General features: G+C 37.1%; 1 protein-coding gene across 11 annotated transcripts in view; it reads left to right on the forward strand.

Annotated features, from left to right (window-relative positions):
- Positions 1 to 310: 310 nt before the first annotated feature.
- ATF7IP (activating transcription factor 7 interacting protein) overlaps positions 311 to 17,649 on the forward strand; it is a 136,479-nt gene continuing 119,140 nt past the window's right edge. For 5 of the 11 annotated variants that reach the window (XM_070049417.1, XM_051850275.2, XM_070049408.1 and 2 more), the window contains exon 1: positions 794 to 959. The gene's annotated coding sequence lies outside the window, so the exon portion shown is untranslated. Of the gene's footprint in view, positions 960 to 17,649 lie in introns of all 11 variants that reach the window. The other 6 variants (XM_008259601.4, XM_070049416.1, XM_051850274.2 and 3 more) reach the window with 2 other exon arrangements.

Below are 17,649 nucleotides of genomic sequence, written 5' to 3' on the forward strand. Positions count from 1 at the left end.
TCCCAGGCCATAGCAGAGAGCTGGATCAGAAGTGGAGCAGCCAGGACTTGAAACAATAATCAACCTTTCGAGCTAGTATTTTTCAGGCTTTTCTTGCTTTGCAAGACATAAAGATATTTACTCTATCCCTTAGCCTTCTCAATCGAAGTGAACTACAGTTATCAAAAACTGAGTAACACACTCATTCCAGGGAGCGAACTGTAGAAGCAATGGGGTGGCCTCCACGTCCTCCCGGGGATCGTCTTTTAGGGGCTGACTCCCAACACCAAATTGTGCGGGATGGATAAACTTCCGGGGTGGCAGTGTAAGTGCTTCCGCCGTCACAGAGCAACGGAAGCGTGCTCTCTCCCTTCGCTGAGGACTAACACACTTCCAGTACCTTCTGTCAACTTCAAAAACAAACGACGACTAAATCAGCACATCGCAGCCTTTTTGAAGCTGCTGCGCTCAGTTCTTTGGCTCCCTGAGCAAACTTCCTCCCTTCTTTGCCGAGGCTCATAGGGGGCGCTCGCAAAGTGCTACTCACGGATTGAGGAAGCGCTACTCAGAGGCGCTCACCTCGCAGCGCAACAGAACGGCGCAGCGCCACCACCTCAGACTTCGTTCCCTTTTCCGCGGCAGGAGGCGGGGCCAAAGTCCTTCATTCAAATAAAAAACCAGGATATTTGCATGGGGAAATGGAGAGTCCGTGCGCTTATTGGCGGAAAGCACAGTGGGCGTGGTTCTTAGTAGGATCACGGAGCCCCGCCTACAATAATTTGCATAACGGCCCCGGCGCGTGCAAGGGAGAAGCGGGTTTGTTTTTGAATCTGCGGAGGCGGCGGCAGTGGCGGCGGCAGTGGCGGCGGCAGCGCGGCGACTGGAGCGCGCGAGACAGGCGGCAGCGTTGGGGACGGCTGCGCGGGACGGGTCTGTAGGAAGGAACTTGGTTCCCCCTCCCTCAGCTCCTGCCCCGAAAGGTATAGGTGATTCCCAGGGGCTGTTCTAACCACATTTTCTGAAATTACTATTGTATTTCGGAAGAGCCAAGACCGCAGTATGGCGGCTGCGGGCGTTGCGTGTGCGCCTGCGCGGCTGCGGAGCTGCGGGCGGCGCTGCATGGGAGCACGTGATCTGGCGGGGTCGGGCTCTAGCTGCAGTTGTGCAGCTGCCGGGGCGGTGGCTGCGCAAGCGCAATATTCATTTTCGAGATCTAATGTTCTTGTTGGGCGCCATTTGGGTTCTAGATTTAATTTTCCTCACTCTTGAGGGGTTACGTTTTGTTCGTCTCAAATTCCCACATCTTTCTAGAAAAAACGTTCCTCTGATGATGTGCTTCGGTACCCACCTCAGACTTCTCTGTTTCTCCGATTCTTTGAGAAGCTGGGGAGTTAATTTTCTATAAAAATAGCTGTCACTTGTGGTTCTCGATTATGGCTGTACTTTTAGGGTCTGGCTGGATTCAGGTTTCTGTTCAGGGAGAGGAAGAGGAGCACTTTATGGAGTTCGGAGGGGAAGTGCATTTCTTTGAAATGCAAATTTGCAAATATATTTTCAACCCGGTTTTTACCAGTTCTATTATGAGTGTGGGGAATGTTTACAAAATAGAAACTGTTAGTTCTGGTCATATGTAGGGGAGGGGGAGGGGAAGAATATACTATGTAGTTTAAAGTGAAATCTCAATCTTTTTGGTTATTTTTTGAAAAAAATTTTGAAGTTAGTATTTTTAATCAATTGATATGCTGCTGAGCATGTGAGTTTTACATGTTTCGGTCCCTTTGATCATTTGTTCATTACTGCTTTAGTTATTATTATTCTTTAAATCAACACATTTTCTTAGAATTTTTGTTTGCGATATGTGAGAAATAACACTTTGTAACTTTTTCTGATGAAGAATTCTGCAGAGAACTCCCAGTTATGCTGACTGAGGCCTTTAATGAGGAAATAAAGTGAGCCATCAATAGTAATGCTGTTAATTTTTTTAACATTATACTCATACATGTGTAGAGCATAAAATTGTGATTTTTAGAAATGTGAAGTGTGCTGAAGGTTTTAGTTTCTTAAGGTAATTTTAAGTATGCTACTGATTAGTTAAAAATGACAGTGTCACTATATTTAAATCTTACATAACACATCTGGGAGATGTTATGTAAGGTTTGATATGATTCTACCATTGTGCAGATTATTTCTTACTAGGCTAAAAACTTGTAACTGGTGTCATAAACTTTATGGTTCTTTTATATAAGAGTTGGTTTCTTGATTGGTTATTTAACTCTTAAGTTTGAGTCCGTCTATTGTCAAATGAAGAAAAGGCTATTGCTTTATAATCTTGGCTAGTTTGGGGACATTTTTATTACCTAAAACAGATACCGTTAAAGTGGTAACTAGATGGAACTGAAAAGAACACTTTGGTTGGTGGATTTTTAAATGACGTCACATGAGATAGAATGGAGTGATAGGAAAAATTATTTTTTTCCTCAACAGAATTTTAGTTTGTTCTGAGGTAATTCCTGGCCCTTTGAGATCTATGCAGAAATGTGTGTAATCTTGTCCCTTGTAGACTTCTGGGGTAGCTACCCAGTACTCTTCTCCTCCTTCCCCGCCCCCTTTGCAATTTCAGGTGACTTAAAATTGAAACTATGCTGTATCTTCTATGTCTGTGCACGTATATGATGTTTGTTTATTGTCACATAACATATGTAGGTTAAGAAAAGAACTTTGTCCTTAAGGTGTAGATACCCTTTCTACTTTCAGAAAAGTGAAACTTTGGTTTCTATATTTAGACTTATGTTTTTGTTTAATATATAGGTCAATATTGAAGGTCATAAGGGATACATGGAAACATTAAAGCTCATAATGTGCATTGTAAATATTATTGGTGGGAAAGATTTGTTGTCATGTTTGTTAAAAGGCACATGCACATGTAATTCTATAAATTTAACTAAGGTTAATGATTTTTCTGAACATCAACTCTTTAGGACTCTGTAAAGAGCAAGCATATTTTGAAATTTTAGTATGGTAGTTATACCACAAAATTTCGACACATATGCAGCATAAATAAATATTAAAACTAGGTTACTCCAGAAATGAATACTAAGCTTTTTAAATTTTAAGCATGAAAGTTAGTTAGCAAAAAACAAATTTTAATGATGAAGCTGTAAACGTTGTATTTTTTCTTTATGATTTGTGTGATAAATATATTTCAGTATTTTTAACTTATCAAAGATCATCTGGAAAATGTTGACAAATAATTAGCAACATTTAGAAATACATGTACTAAATGTTTTGGATGATTTTTCCATGGTTGATCAATCTGTAAGTGTTTATGGACTTAGTTATCAATTATCATTGGAATTGTAATTTCATGCCAGCATTTTAAACTTAATATTGTATATTATCAATATTTCTCTATTTATAATTCCCCATATTATGGTTTTTTAGTGATTACATTATACTATATTGTAAAAATATCCAAAATTATCAAATAATCTTTTCAAACAGTTTTTTTAAAGATTATTTATTTGAGAATCAAGAGTTACAGAGAGAGAGCAAGAAGAGAGAGAGAGATCTTCCATCTATTGGTTCACTCCCCCAAATGGACGCAACAGCCGGGGCTGAGCCAGACTGAAGCCAGGAATCTGGAGCTTCTTCCAGGTCTCCCACACGGGTGCAGGAGGCCCGAGGACCTTGGCCATCCTCCACTGCTTTCCCAGGTGCATTAGCAGGGAGCTGGATCAGAAGTGGAATATCTGGGACTCGAACTGGTGACCATATGGGATGCCAGCACTGCGGACAGCGGCTTACTCTGTTCCACAGCACTGGTTCCTCAAATGCATTTTTAAATGGCTACATAAGAATGTATTGTGACTTACTGAATTTTATTTATTGAACTTTTTTGCTTATTTGTCTATTATAAATAATACTGTAGTGAACATCCTTGTCCATGAGTTATGAACTGGCCCAGAATATTTCTGAGAAACATTCCTTTGAAAATACTGTTTTAAAGAGCTTTTAAAGTAATTTGCAAAATTGATAAGAACTTAAGGTTTTTCAAAAGCATTGTCCATACCCCCATCAATTGGGTGAGTGTACAATAAAATAGCTCATTTATTATTCTTTTGATAACCAGTGAAGTTGAATTTTTCATGAGCAAAGAATTCTGATTCATTCATTAGGGTTATTTAACCTGTGATCCATTGTCCTCCAATGGTTGTACTGATAAACTTAAAAAGCTCCTTGGATCCCTTCATGTACACAAGTTTATGTACACAGTATGCATTTGTGCATTTTGTTGGGAAAAAAGTTACAGCTTTCATCAGCCTTTCAAAGGAATATACTTAAATGATACATTTTAAAAACATGTTAAGAGCCACTGTGTGTGAGCTTTAATCTTTTTTTTTTTTTTTTAAGATTTATTTATTTATTTGAAAGGTAGAGTTATAAAAAGACATCTCCCATCTGCTGGCTTATTTCCCAAATGGCTGCCACAGTTGGGGCTGGGCCAGCCCAAAGCCAGGAATCTGAAACTCCATCGTGGTCTCCTTCATGGGTGCAGAGGTCCGACTACTTGTACAATCTTCTGCTGCTTTCCCAGGTGCATTAACAGAGAGCTGGATCAGAAGTGAAGCAGCCAGGACATGAACTGGCACCCGTATGAGATGTTGGCATTGCAGGTGGTGATTTAATTCACTATACCATGATGACCCTGTGAACTTCCTTGTTACAGCAGTTCTGCCTTGCTAGCTGTTGGGCTGGCTGTACATTATATAAATGTGTGTTAGTGCTACATGCTATATGAAATAATCAAAATCGTTTTTCACGATAATTTTTTTCACATAGTAATTGTACATATTAATGGGGACAGTGTGGCATTTCAGTACATACCTAGACAAGTTTATCATTTCCTTCTGTTGGGAGCATTCAAAATCCTCTCTATTGGCTATTTGAAATGTTGTTGTCAACCAGTTATCCTACTGTGCTGTAGAACATTGGATATTATTCCTGCTATCCAACTGCATCCCTAGAATCACCATCCACTCTCCAGTACTTCCTCTTCCGCAGCATTCTCAGGCTCTGGTAATCACCATTCTGTCCTCTTTTAAGTTGGGCTTAACTTCCACAGGTCAGAGAGGACATGCATTATTTGTTTTTCTGTGCCTAACTTACTTCACTTAACATGACGTCTTCTGGCACCATCTGTGTTGCCATGAATGATGGGGATTTTGTTCTTTTTTATGGCTGAATAATATTCCATCGTTTGTGTATATCACATTTTCTTTATCCATTCATCCATCAGTAGACACCTAGGTTGATTCTGTATCTTGACTTGTAAATAATGCTGAAGTAAGTATATGTATGTAGAAGTCTCCTCAACTTACTCATGTTCCTTTGGAAATATACCCAGTAGTTGGAGTGCTCAATCATATGGTAGTTTTATTTCTAGCTTTTTGAGAAAATACTGTTTTTTTATAATTGCCGGGCTAACTTATGTTCCTACCAACAGTGTATGAGAGTGCCACCTCTCCCATCCTTACTACCATCTATTATTTTGTGTCTTTGATAATAGCTGTTCTAACTAGGATGAGATATGTCATTGCCTTTTCACAATTTTCTTTGCTAGTTTTTTCTGTCAGCTTTTGCAGATGGACTTTTGAGTCATTTGATTAAAGTAAAAAGCACCAAAGTGCCTTTTTAGTGCAGCAGGCAGCACATCAGTCTTAAACAATCAAAGTAAAAAGTGCCAACTAATGTTTTGTTTAGAATTGCTTGAACTTTAAATTGAGGTGAATTTACCTTTTAGTAATTTGTTTTTTCTTTATTCATGAATATAATATACTTATAGACTCCCCAAATGTATTCTTGGTCTTCAAAGGATTCATGGAAAATCTACATTATGGAATATTACTTATGGATTTCAAATTTTTTTTTTGCCCTAAAATACACTTATCTTTTAATTCCCATTTTCCCATGAATTGTTTGACGTACTCTCTTCCTATGTTTAAAAATTCTGGGAAAACTTGCGATACCTATGACTTTTCAGTGAGATGTTGTTGTACTGGTTTCTTAGTGCTGATATAATATGAATAGGGATGAGTTAGGAGAGGATAGAGGAATACATTTCTGTTTTTAATCTGGTTTAGGACATGATGACATAAAAGTAGCACAGTATGAAATTAGAAGTGGGATAAACAGCTTACAAAATAAAGTGTTATTCATATATGAAACCAATATGTCTGTATTGTTAAACATAGGCTTTTTTTCTCCCTAAAGGATAAATTTTGAAAAGTCATCTAATTCAACCTGGCCAGGATGGAGCCTAATCTCATAATAAAAATAAAAATCTTTTGTTGTATTTTTCTTGCTATCTTTAACTTATTTTCTTGTAAGGATATTTCCTTAATTAATATAAATTAATTATCCATTAAATCTTCTTTATGCTGATGCAGTGAAGATCTTTTCTTAATACTGATGTACTTTTACAGCAATTTAATTTTTTATCTTTTTCATAATGGGTAGTAGAAATAATTTATTACTAAAATATTATTTTCACTGAACTTGTTAAACTTGAGAGGTCGTAGAGGCATGAAAAGAAGAAATCAAAGAAATGACGATAGAACTAAAATTATAAAAATTACTGGCCTTAGGAAAATAAGTCTAGAAAATAGATACCAAATGTTGAGACTGACTTTTCTTAAACATTTTTTCATTTGTGATGAAAAAATTTTAGCTCTGGGTCTTTTTCAAGCAGATCCACTTATGGAAGCTTGGATATTTTACCTTTTGTGTGACCTTTGCCATTAGCTAAAAACTTTTCTTAATCTTGGGAAATTATGATACTTCATTTCTCAGACTATAATAGACAAAGAGTAGCAAATTAGAGACAGGATGAGTGCTCCTAGAGAAATGCATGTGGCTGTCATCTTGATTGTGAATGAGAGACCTATTTCGAGTGTTAGAAGCAAGAATTTATAAACTCAGTTCTGAAGTTTGGGAATCAGTATTCCCAGAGCGGAATCATTATTTGCAGTGTGTTCATTATGATAATTATCATTTTAATATTTCTGAATTGTAGAGATTGTTGAGTTTCATTTAACCTGTTTGAGAAGGCAAAATAGTGTATGACTAAGTTCAGAAAGAAGTTTTGAAGCCTGTGGAAAATTGGCATAGTTTTTCAAAGAAGTCATAGATGGAAAGAAGTTTGAGGATAAAAGGTCTTGTCTTTGAGTTCCTAGCTGCTGTGAGGCATACTATAGATAAAAGTCAGGTGATATTTTAACATTATTTATGTAGTAGATTGCCAGATTATCATTGATGAACCCTGGGGAGCTATAGTCCTTTGCACTTTCCTAGAGTGGTTAGAAGAAATGACCTATCTATTAGTGGGACTTCTCTTAAAATTCTTGCCCATTTGACCTCCTTTTGTTTTGTTAGTGAGTCCAAGACTCTATAATTGTTTGGGTGTTCTCTTTCTGTCCACAGAGTAAGTCAGGAATTTCTACTGGCATTTTAGTTTGTTCACAACTGAGAAGTGAGTTTCCACAAAGTTAAACTTGTTTATATATGCTTCAAGTTGCTTAGTGGAAATCATTTTGTATTGGAGACAGAGTGTGAGTGCTGGGGAATGGAGAACATTTTCAAATTTTTAAGAATGAGTGGACCACACCTACTGGTGGTAAATTATATATGTGAATGTTTTTAGTTTTAAAATTTTATTATATGAATTTTTGATTTAAGAGAGTTACTTTAGCATTTTCTTGGCCACCTTTAAAAACAAAATGTAGGCAGCCCAAGTGTACAGTTGAAAGCACTTCCCTGAGATTCTTCCTAATTGGACCTGTATAAACATGAAAGTCTGGAAATGAAGATGATTTCTTCAAACTTTGCTGTCAGAAATGCTCATATTTGCTCTGCAGTTTTTCATCACTCAGAAGATTAAACACTTTTTTTTTTTTTTTTAATCATAAGTGTAACTAGCCATATATCCTTTAGTTTGGGAGGTCTCTGTGTAATGGTAATGTGAGGTCCTTATGGCTTACTATGTGTTCCTTTTCCTCTTTGTTGTTTTTATCCTCCTGCACTGCTTTGGAAAACTAATGTCTCCAATTACAGTGACCATGGCACATTCACATTCTAATAAGATGTTTGAGTTGGATGTTAGAATAGGGATTCTCAGAATTGTTAAGGTCCTGAAAGGATCTCTCCGTTGGTCAGTAATCTCAATGATAATGCCTTCCATTTTATAAAAGGTAAAAATGTAGACAGTAAGAAGGGAATCTACTGTTTTGAGGACCAGGAGAAAAGTTTAATGGAACAATAGTAAGTAACTAGATTGCTGTAGCTCATTTCCAGCCAAGTCTTTGGAGCCTTTGCAGTATATCTGTCCTATTACGCTTTCTAGAGGACAAATCTTTTTTTTTTTTTTTTTCTTTTTTTTTTGAGATGGCAAGTCTTAAGGAAGATATGGGAGAAAGCATGGGAGGGTCAACAGGGACAACTTTTGAACTTCTTTATGATGGGTAAATATTAGAAGCAAATTGGATTAAAGGCTAAGCTACTAAAAGAGACTCCATTACTGTTTCAAGGTGGAAGATGTTTTCCATTACTATTGTTTGAAGATGACAAATGCTTCATACAAATGCATTCATACAGCAATGTAAAGTAAGACATTTTAGGGTTTATAAGTGGTTTTGCCTTATTAGCACATGGCTTCCCTGGGTAGAGCATGAAACTCTAGTGGCAAGGGGGTAATAGAAGGGGCATTGGGGACACACATCATTCTTTTGAGACATGATGTAAACATGGCTCATGCCACCTTAAGCCATGTTTTATGAATGATAATTCAGTCATTGGAACGTTTAGCTGGGAAAAGAAGACTGGGAAATGTGTAGCTGGTGGTAGACTGAGTTAGGGTTTTATAAAAGAAGAGGATATTAGTGAACAGCTAGCATTTTCTGCTATATAAAGAGGCCAGAGAAGTGGTCTCTTAAAGTAATTCATAATTTGATATCAAAAACTGGTTCTGTTTTAAGAATTAAACTGTGATTAGTTTTGCAAGAATTAGAGTTTTTAATTTTTAAAAGCTAATGTATTTTTGAACCTTGCAAGCTAACTTGGTTAATTTAAACGAATGGACTGCAGAGAGTTGAATTGTAATTACTTATATTGCTAATTTTGGATTCAAGTTAGGTTTATGTTGGCATTTTATCTATTTTTTTCTTCATAATGGTTTATATAAAATACATTTTTGGGTTGCCTTTCAGATATGCATAAACTTAAGAAATGTGCATATTCAAGGTGTAATATTTGATTTTTGTTTCAGTGATAATAAAGATTGTGCATTTTTGGGCTACTGTGTGATGTTTCAATACATATATCCACTGTGTAATGTTCAAATAAAAACATATCCATCTCAAATATTTATAATTTTACAGTAAAAACATTCAAAATCCTTTCTTCTAGCTTAAAAAAATCATTTATTTATTTAAGAGTCAGAAAGAGACAGAGAAAGCTCCCAACTGTTGGTTCCCTACCCAAATGCCTCAGCAGTTGGTGTTGAACCTGGATCAATGCCCAGGGACTGCAGGCGGTGGCTTACTTGCTACACCACAGCACTAGCCCCCTGTAATATGTCTTGAAGTCTGGTATTGTGATGGCTCCAGCTTTGCTTTTGTTGTATAAGTTTGGTTTAGCTGTTTGGGGTCTCTTATGTTTCCATACAGATTTTAGCATCGTTTTTTTTCTAGATCTGAGAAGAATGTCATTGGTATTTTGATTGGGATTGCCTTGAACTTGTAAATTACTTTTGGTAGTATGGACATTTTGATCCAATCCATGAACATGGGAGATTTTTCCATTTTTTTGGTGTCATCTATTTCTTTCTTTAATGTTTTGTAATTTTCATCATTGTGATGAAAATTTGTTTGAAAATACATTAAAAGGAGTTAGTTTGACCTCCTTGGTTAAGTTTATTCCAAGATATTTAACTTTTTGGGGGGACTATTGTGAATGGGATTGATCTTTAGACAATCATTATTGCTAAAAGGATAAAGTCATTATTTAGAGCACTAGACTCATGTAGTATTACCCTATCCTACTTTTAAAATATCATATTTCTCCCCATTTCCCCATTTTCATTTAGCTATGGAATTTACTGAAAATGGTCACTCAAAATTGAGGCAAAAGCAAGGTTCCATTTTTCTTCCATAACCTTTCCTTTGATCAAGTTTCTGCTCATAAAGCCACAGATTAGTCTATATAAATTTGTTTAGTGACTTTGATTCTATTTCTTTCTTTTGATATTTTATGAATTTTTGGCTATTTAATAATTTATGTAGGTTTAATGAAATATTAAGTAATATAAAAAGACTTTCCCAATGTTTGCATAACAAAATGATGTCTGTTTAATAGGAGGTTTAAGAGTTAACTTTTGTTGGCATGTTTTGTAAAGTGGTATAATATTTATCAGCTTGTCTACCAAGCCATATGTCATTTATGTCAATGAATTTTCATCTGCAGTGCATATAACTGAAGGGAACATGGTTCTTTGTGAGTCCCACATTTCCGGTCTTTGAGGAAGTGATATTTCTTACTTTTTTGAAGCTTGGAATATATAAAGTATAGAAGAGATAATAAATTGATTTCCTGTGAAGGTTTAGTAAGCATCATTCCTACATCTGAGGTGTAGACCTTGTTCCCTTTCATACCTAATTAAAAGAGATTTGTGTTTAGATATCATGTTTCTTGTGCGGGCATGGTTACAAATTTGATTTATCTAATTTTATCCAGGTAGCAGGAAAACATTCTTGTTGAAACTGTGTAAACTGATACATTAAAAGGAGTGAGTTATGATATTTTATACAATATTTAATCATTGTTCTAAGCAGTTTCTACACAAGGTCATCAATAAATATATTCAGTATTTTCAAGCAATTCTGAAAATGTTTCTGCCTGTTTATTAGCTTATCATCTATGCTCACATTAAAATCTTTCAAAGGATATTTGTCCCCTCTGAATTCCAGGGGTATTGGACTAAAACCCTACTTAAATTACCCTAACTTAAATTGAAGATTAGAAATAAAGCAGAGTATTTTTCTTTCAGGACCATTAAAAATAAGATGTTAGTCACAGTTAAGTGAATTTACACATTCCTAGGTAATTGTTATTTTGCTGGTTTTAGATTAAGTAATTTATTTAAAAAGGTGTCTACTCTGCACTAATGGAATCATGAGAATGTTAACCCATCTCCTCGATATAGTTATGACAGATGTTGTTTCATAAAGGTGATGTCAGCTATATACCAGAATACCTGCATGTATGAGTCACTTCTGTGTGATAGTTCATAAGGCATGGTATAGTACTTTACTTAAGATATTCTGATGTCTATAGAATATTGAAGTTAAGAAGATATATTCATTTTCTCTAGTAGAGTGGTAGCAAAAATCTTGACTTATGTTTGTTTATTGAGTCTATTGCCTAGTTGTTGTTATTGTTGTTTTTTTTTTTTTTCTTTATCTCGTATTTAACTCATCCTTAGAATTTTCTTCACTATTGTGGAAATTTTCTTTGTCCCTGTTCTAAGACTCTTGTCTTTCATATGCCATATCTTTTTATTGATTTATTGCATTTTTTGCAGAGAAGGGTGGCACATTTTCCAGTAGCTTTTTGAACAAGGATGCAAAGGAGTTATATATTTTTAAAGACCATGTATGTCTAAAAAGTCATTCTGTATTTTTGTGCTTGATTGATAGTTTGGCTGGGTATAGAACTCTCAGCTGAAATAATTTTCCTTCAGAATTTTGAAGGCAGTTTTAAAGTCATTGCTTTTTCTTGCTTCTGTTATTACTACTGAAAAATCTGAAGCCATCATTATTTCTGATTTTCTGCCCCAATAGAAGCTTTTAGAGTCATTTATCTCCACTATTTTAAATTTCTCTGTAACACACCTTAATGTGGATCTGTTTATTATTGATTGCTCACATTCATTGGGATTTTTTGGTCTGGCAAGTCTTGCCTTTTAATTCTTGAATTAAAAGTGATTTCATGAGTGGTTTTTTTCTTCTGCTATTCTCTCATTCAAGGATGTACTTTTGGATGGATATTTCAGCTATAGCTTTTCCTTCTATTTGATACTTTTTTGCTTAGGTAGATTTCTTTATTGTTGAGTCTTCTATTATGTTCTTATTTTCTATTTTTTATTTCTTGGACATAGTGATAAATGCATTCTTGATCTTCTTTTTTTTTTAAGATTTATTTATTTATTTGAAAGTCAGAGTTACACAGAGAGAGGAGAGGCAGAGAGAGAGAGAGAGAGAAAGAGAAAGAGAAGTAGGTCTTACATCCACTGGTCCACTCCCCAATTGGCTGCAATGGCCAGAGCTGGGCTGATCCAAGACCAGGAACCAGCAGCTACTTTTGGGTCTCCCATGTGGGTGCAGGGGCCCAAGGCCGTGGGCCATCTTCTGCTTTCCCAGGCCATAGCAGAGAGCTGGATTGGAAGTGGAGCATCCAGGTCTCGAACCAGCGTCCACATGGGATGCCGGTGCTTCAGGCCAGGGCGTTAACCCGCTGCACCACAGCACCAGCCCTGACATTGTATTCTTGACTCAAGAATGTGACATATTTCCTTTTCTGAATATATTTTTTGATGTGTTCTCGTTCCTAGATTATCTGTTGCTTTGTGTGTTGAGTTGTGTGTGTTTGTGTTCCATATCAGACAGTTTTCTTAGTTGCTTTCTTTTCCCTTGTCTGAGTACATAATGTGATATGAAAGATTGAAGTATTAGTGCAATGTATAAATTCTACACTTTTGAGCTTCCTTATAGGGTGATCAAATGGACCATTTTTGGGGAGCTCCCGACCAGACCCTAGATCTTATGTCTTGTGCTGGTCGTAAACCTCTAGAAATGGCCTTCCATTTCTTATTTATTTATTTATTTTTGACAGGCAGAGTTAGACAGTGAGAGAGAGAGACAGAGAGAAAGGTCTTCCTTTTGTTGGTTCACACCCCAAATGGCTGCTACGGCCCCTGTGCTGCGGCTGGCGCCCTGAACTGATCCGGAGCCAGGGGCCAGGTGCTTCCTCCTGGTCTCCCATGCGGGTGCAGGGCCCAAACACTTGGGCCATCCTCCACTGCCTTCCTGGGCCACAGCAGAGAGCTGGACTGGAAGAGGAGCAACCAGGACAGAATCTGGTGCCTTGACTAGGACTAGAACCTGGGGTGCCGGCGCTGCAGGCAGAGGATTAGCCTAGTGAGCTGTGGCGCCGGCCTTCCATTTCTTGTAAGTAGCAGTAAAGTACTACTTGTTGGCATTCTGGGAGATTAATGGAAGAAGAGGACTAGGGATCTCTGCAGTAAGCACTGATTACCTCTTGGGTATGGTACTCTTAATTATTGGTGTTCTCTTCATACTTTTGCTAGTGTTGGGAAGAGCAGGTATTTACTAGAATGTGTGGTAGGGACATCTAGGTTATCTTACAGCTTTTGAAACAGCTTTCATTAGTCTTCTCTTTTTTAGTCACATCATCCCACTTTTTTTCTTCCTTCACCCTAGTTTCCAAAGGTACTTGGTTCTTCTGCTTATATTTTTTGGGGGATTTCTGTCTTGTAAATCAAACTGATTCTTAACTGTAGCTTGAGATATGGTGATAAGAAAATGCTTGGTTATCACTGGTCCTGCTTATTTTCTCGCTTCCTAAATCTGTTTTGTCTAAGCCAGGGGTAGAGAACATCTGGTCCATGGGCCGAATAAGTCCAGTAAGATCATTTGGCCAATGTAGCCATTGGTGGGACTTGAGATTCAATAAATCTATAGTAAACTAACTTTTTTTAAAAAAGATTTATTTATTTATTTGAAATTCAGAGTTACACAGAGAGAGGAGAGAGAGAGAGAGAGAGAGAGAGAGAGGTCTTATATCTGCTGGTTCACTCCCCAATTAGCCGCAAAGGCCGGAGCTGTGCCGATCTGAAGCCAGGAGCCAGCAGCTTCTTCCGGGTCTCCCACGTGGGTGCAGGGGCCCAAGCACTTGGGCCATCTTGTACTGCTTTCTCAGGCCATAGCAGAGAGCTGGGTGGGAAGTGGAGCAGCCGGGTCTCAAACCAGCACCCATATGGGATACCAGCGCTTCAGGTCAGGGTGTTAACCCACTACACCACAGTGCTGGCCCCCAGAACTAACTTATAAATTGAGAGTTTTGTGTGACCTTCAAATGATGTTATAGATAACCAAATGACCCTTGGCAGAAAAAAAGGTCCCTGCTGCTGGTCTAAGTTACTATCTTTTACTTTTCTCCCTGTTCTTTAGGATTTAAACCTTCAAATATATTTTCACTGTAGGTTAAGTGGGATTTGAAAGAGTGAAATTATATATTTTTACTTCATCTTCTTAACAGCCTTCTAACATTCCTTTTTCCTTTTAATTGTGTGATGTTGATAACAACTTCTAATTAAAATGTCTTATCTCAATAAATGAAACATGTATTTACTTTTTACCAAGTATGGGGTACTTCAAAAAGTTTGTGGAAAGTACAATTAAAAGGTAAGTTTATTTTATGTGTGTGCGTGTGTGCGTGTGTGCACGCACATGCGTGTGTGTATAGGAGGGGTGGTGTTCAAATAATTCATGAAAAATGCATATTATAAAAAAAGTGATATGAATTTCAAAAATTTTTTATACCAAAATAAAATTTTAATTCCACTTTCCACAGACTTTTTGAAGTACCCTTCTACACTTTAAACTTTCTCTTTAGGGTCTGTGGGATTTTCCCTAATTCGCATCTGTAAAGTTTTCTAATAGTGTGATATATAAAAAATGTAGTAGTTGAGCAGTGGTAATTCTTTTCCAGGTTTTTAGTTATAACTGAATGGCTGTTGGCAAATGATTACATTCTGTGATCATAAAAGTAGAAGATTGTAGTACTTTACTTGGTCACTTTAAGAGTGGAAAAAAAGAAATTGTAAAAAATATTTTTATTCAGGAAGAGGTGAAACATTGGATAGTCATCAAAATGTTTACCTAATATTAGAAACTGTTTATAAATATTTATGCTTTTTTCTTAATATTTTATTTTTATTTATTTTGAGGCAGAGTTACAAAGAGGTCTTCCATCTACTGGTTCACTCCCCACGTGGCCACAATGGCAGGAGCTGAGTCCATCCAAAGCCAGGAGCCAGGAGCTTCCTCTAGGTTTCCCATGCGGGTGCAGGGGCCAAAACATTTGGGCCATCTTCCACTGCTTTCCCAGGCCAAGGCAGAGAGCTGAATTGGAAGTGGAACAGTTGGGACTCGAACCGGCACCCATGTGGAATGCCGGCACTGCAGGCAGAGACTTTACCTGCTATGCCACAGCACCAGCCCCAATATATGCTTTTATAAACAATGATTAGACTCATCAGAAATATGCTTTCTAAAAAAGTATCTTATAAAAGAATTTATACAGACTGTATTCTACTTAGCAATATTAATAAAGTTTAAAAATAAAAATTGATTTATGTTCCATAATTTTCTTTTTAAAAATATATTTATTTATTTATTTGAAAGAGTTACAGAGTGAGGGAGAGGCAGAGAGAGAGATCTTCCATTGGTTGGTTCATTCTCTAAGTGGCCGTAATGGCTAGGGCTGAGCCAGACTGACGCCAGGAGCGTCTTCTGGGTCTCCCATGTGGGTGGTAGGGGCCCAAGCATTTGGGTCATCTTGTCATCTTCTGTTGCTTTTCCCAGGCACATTAGCAGGGAGCTGGATGGGAAGTGGAGCAGCCAGGACAAGAACTGGCACTCGTATGGGATACTGGCATTTCAGGCAGTAGCTTTGCCCACCATGCTACAGTGCCGGCCCCTCTTCCCTAGTTTCTTGTAGACTTCTTTGGAGTTCTGCTATGCTAAGCACACAGTAGTACAAATATTCTAGCAGAATAGTGCATTAAAAAAAATCTTAAAAAATAGAAAATGTCCTACAGAAGGTATTTTTTTCTATCTTGGATTCTGAAGTGCAGAGATTTGCATGCCGAGACAGAATGTAGTTGACTCCTTCCTGTAAAGTAAGAGTTGAGATCCTAAAAATGAAGATTCTTAAAGATGTAAGATTTTCTGAAATTTTTGTGGTAGAAATAAGCATACTGAGAATTAGTTACAGCTCATCATCTACTGAGAAAATACTGGTAACACTAAGGGAAAAAATGGAGAATGAATTAAGATGTGATTTCTTCACTCTTACAATGATTAGTTGGATAACCAAGATACAAGTAATGAAATGTGGTGAGTACAATAATATACATAAGAAGATCTTGAGAGAGCAGTTACAGCTGGTTTGGGGGATGGGCATAGTAAGAAGAAAGGAGAGTAAGAAAGGATTGTCAGTGATAAAATAATTTAGACTAAATCATGATAGGATTTGCCAGGTGAACTGGGATAATGTCTTTGGGTCTGAAAGTAAAGGGGCTTTGACAGTGACACTAGTTAATCTGAGTAACAGTCTCATTTTCCTTTCCTAACCTGTCCTCATCAGATGCAGAAACAGAACTGATGTCAGAGGGGTAGATGAAGATATGTGGGCTGGGGCTATTTCAACTGTTAATCAGTTTTGTGAATTTATTTAATCTCTGAGTCTGTTACTGGTGTCAAGAACTGGCAATAAAAATCTACCCTCAGGGCTAGTGTGAGAATTGATTGAAATGGTGTGTATACAACTTATCTGAAGCCTTGATCCATAATACTGTCCTTTGCTACTCTTTTGTCTTGCAAAGTCCCTTTCCAGATAGAGGCATTCAGCATACTTATTGATTTTATTTAAGTATCCTGGGATAGTAGAGAAAAACCTAACAAATTCTTAGGAGAATTGTAATACTGAAAGACAATGGGTACAGTGATAGAGCTTACATTCCGTATCTTATTTTGAAATCTAAATTAGGTGAAAAATAGCTTTTCAGCTACTGTTAGTAGATAGCAGCTTTTTCTATCTATTCTAAGAATACAGTTTAGACTAAGAAGAAAGTAGTTAGGATTTACTTTGGAAAGATATTTGACAAGACAAGGGAGGGTTGAAGAGGGCAGAAGCGTAGTATCTGTGCTTGAGAGTGTTACATAATTTAAATTTTGTGGATCAGACTTCCCTCAATCTCATATTCATCAGGCAAGTATAAATGTTTCGGTTCTTTGTCTGGGCCCTGGACTGCCATCCCCATTTCAATAATATGCCAGTGCCATAGCAGTGTTTTGTCTGTTCCAGTCTTTTCTACTTTATCCCCCTTATGTTTTTCATGAATAAACTTTGCTTGAGCCACCCTCAGAGAATCATATATATACATATTTACTTATTTATTTTTTGAATGACCAATACAGAGAGACTTCCCATTCATTGATTTACTCCATAAATGCCCATAACAGCTGAGGCAGGGCCAGGCTGAAGCTAGGAGGCCAGAACTCCATCTTGTTTTCCCCCTTGGGAAACCTGTTGCTTCCCTGGGTTTACATTATCAGGAAGCTGGATTAGGAGGGGAGCTGAGACTCTAACCTAGAACTCTGATATGAGATTTAAGTGCCTCAAGTGGTATCTTAACTGCTCCGTCAAATAAGCTCCAATAGTTATATTTTTAAGAATTAATATGGCTTAGATCAATTATAACTTTGATTTTTCATGATACTGCACTTAAAGCAGTTTTTACATTCATGATCCAGT

The sequence above is a fragment of the Oryctolagus cuniculus genome, chromosome 9 (genome assembly GCF_964237555.1).
Source record: "Oryctolagus cuniculus chromosome 9, mOryCun1.1, whole genome shotgun sequence".
NCBI classification, from domain to species: Eukaryota; Metazoa; Chordata; class Mammalia; order Lagomorpha; family Leporidae; genus Oryctolagus; species Oryctolagus cuniculus.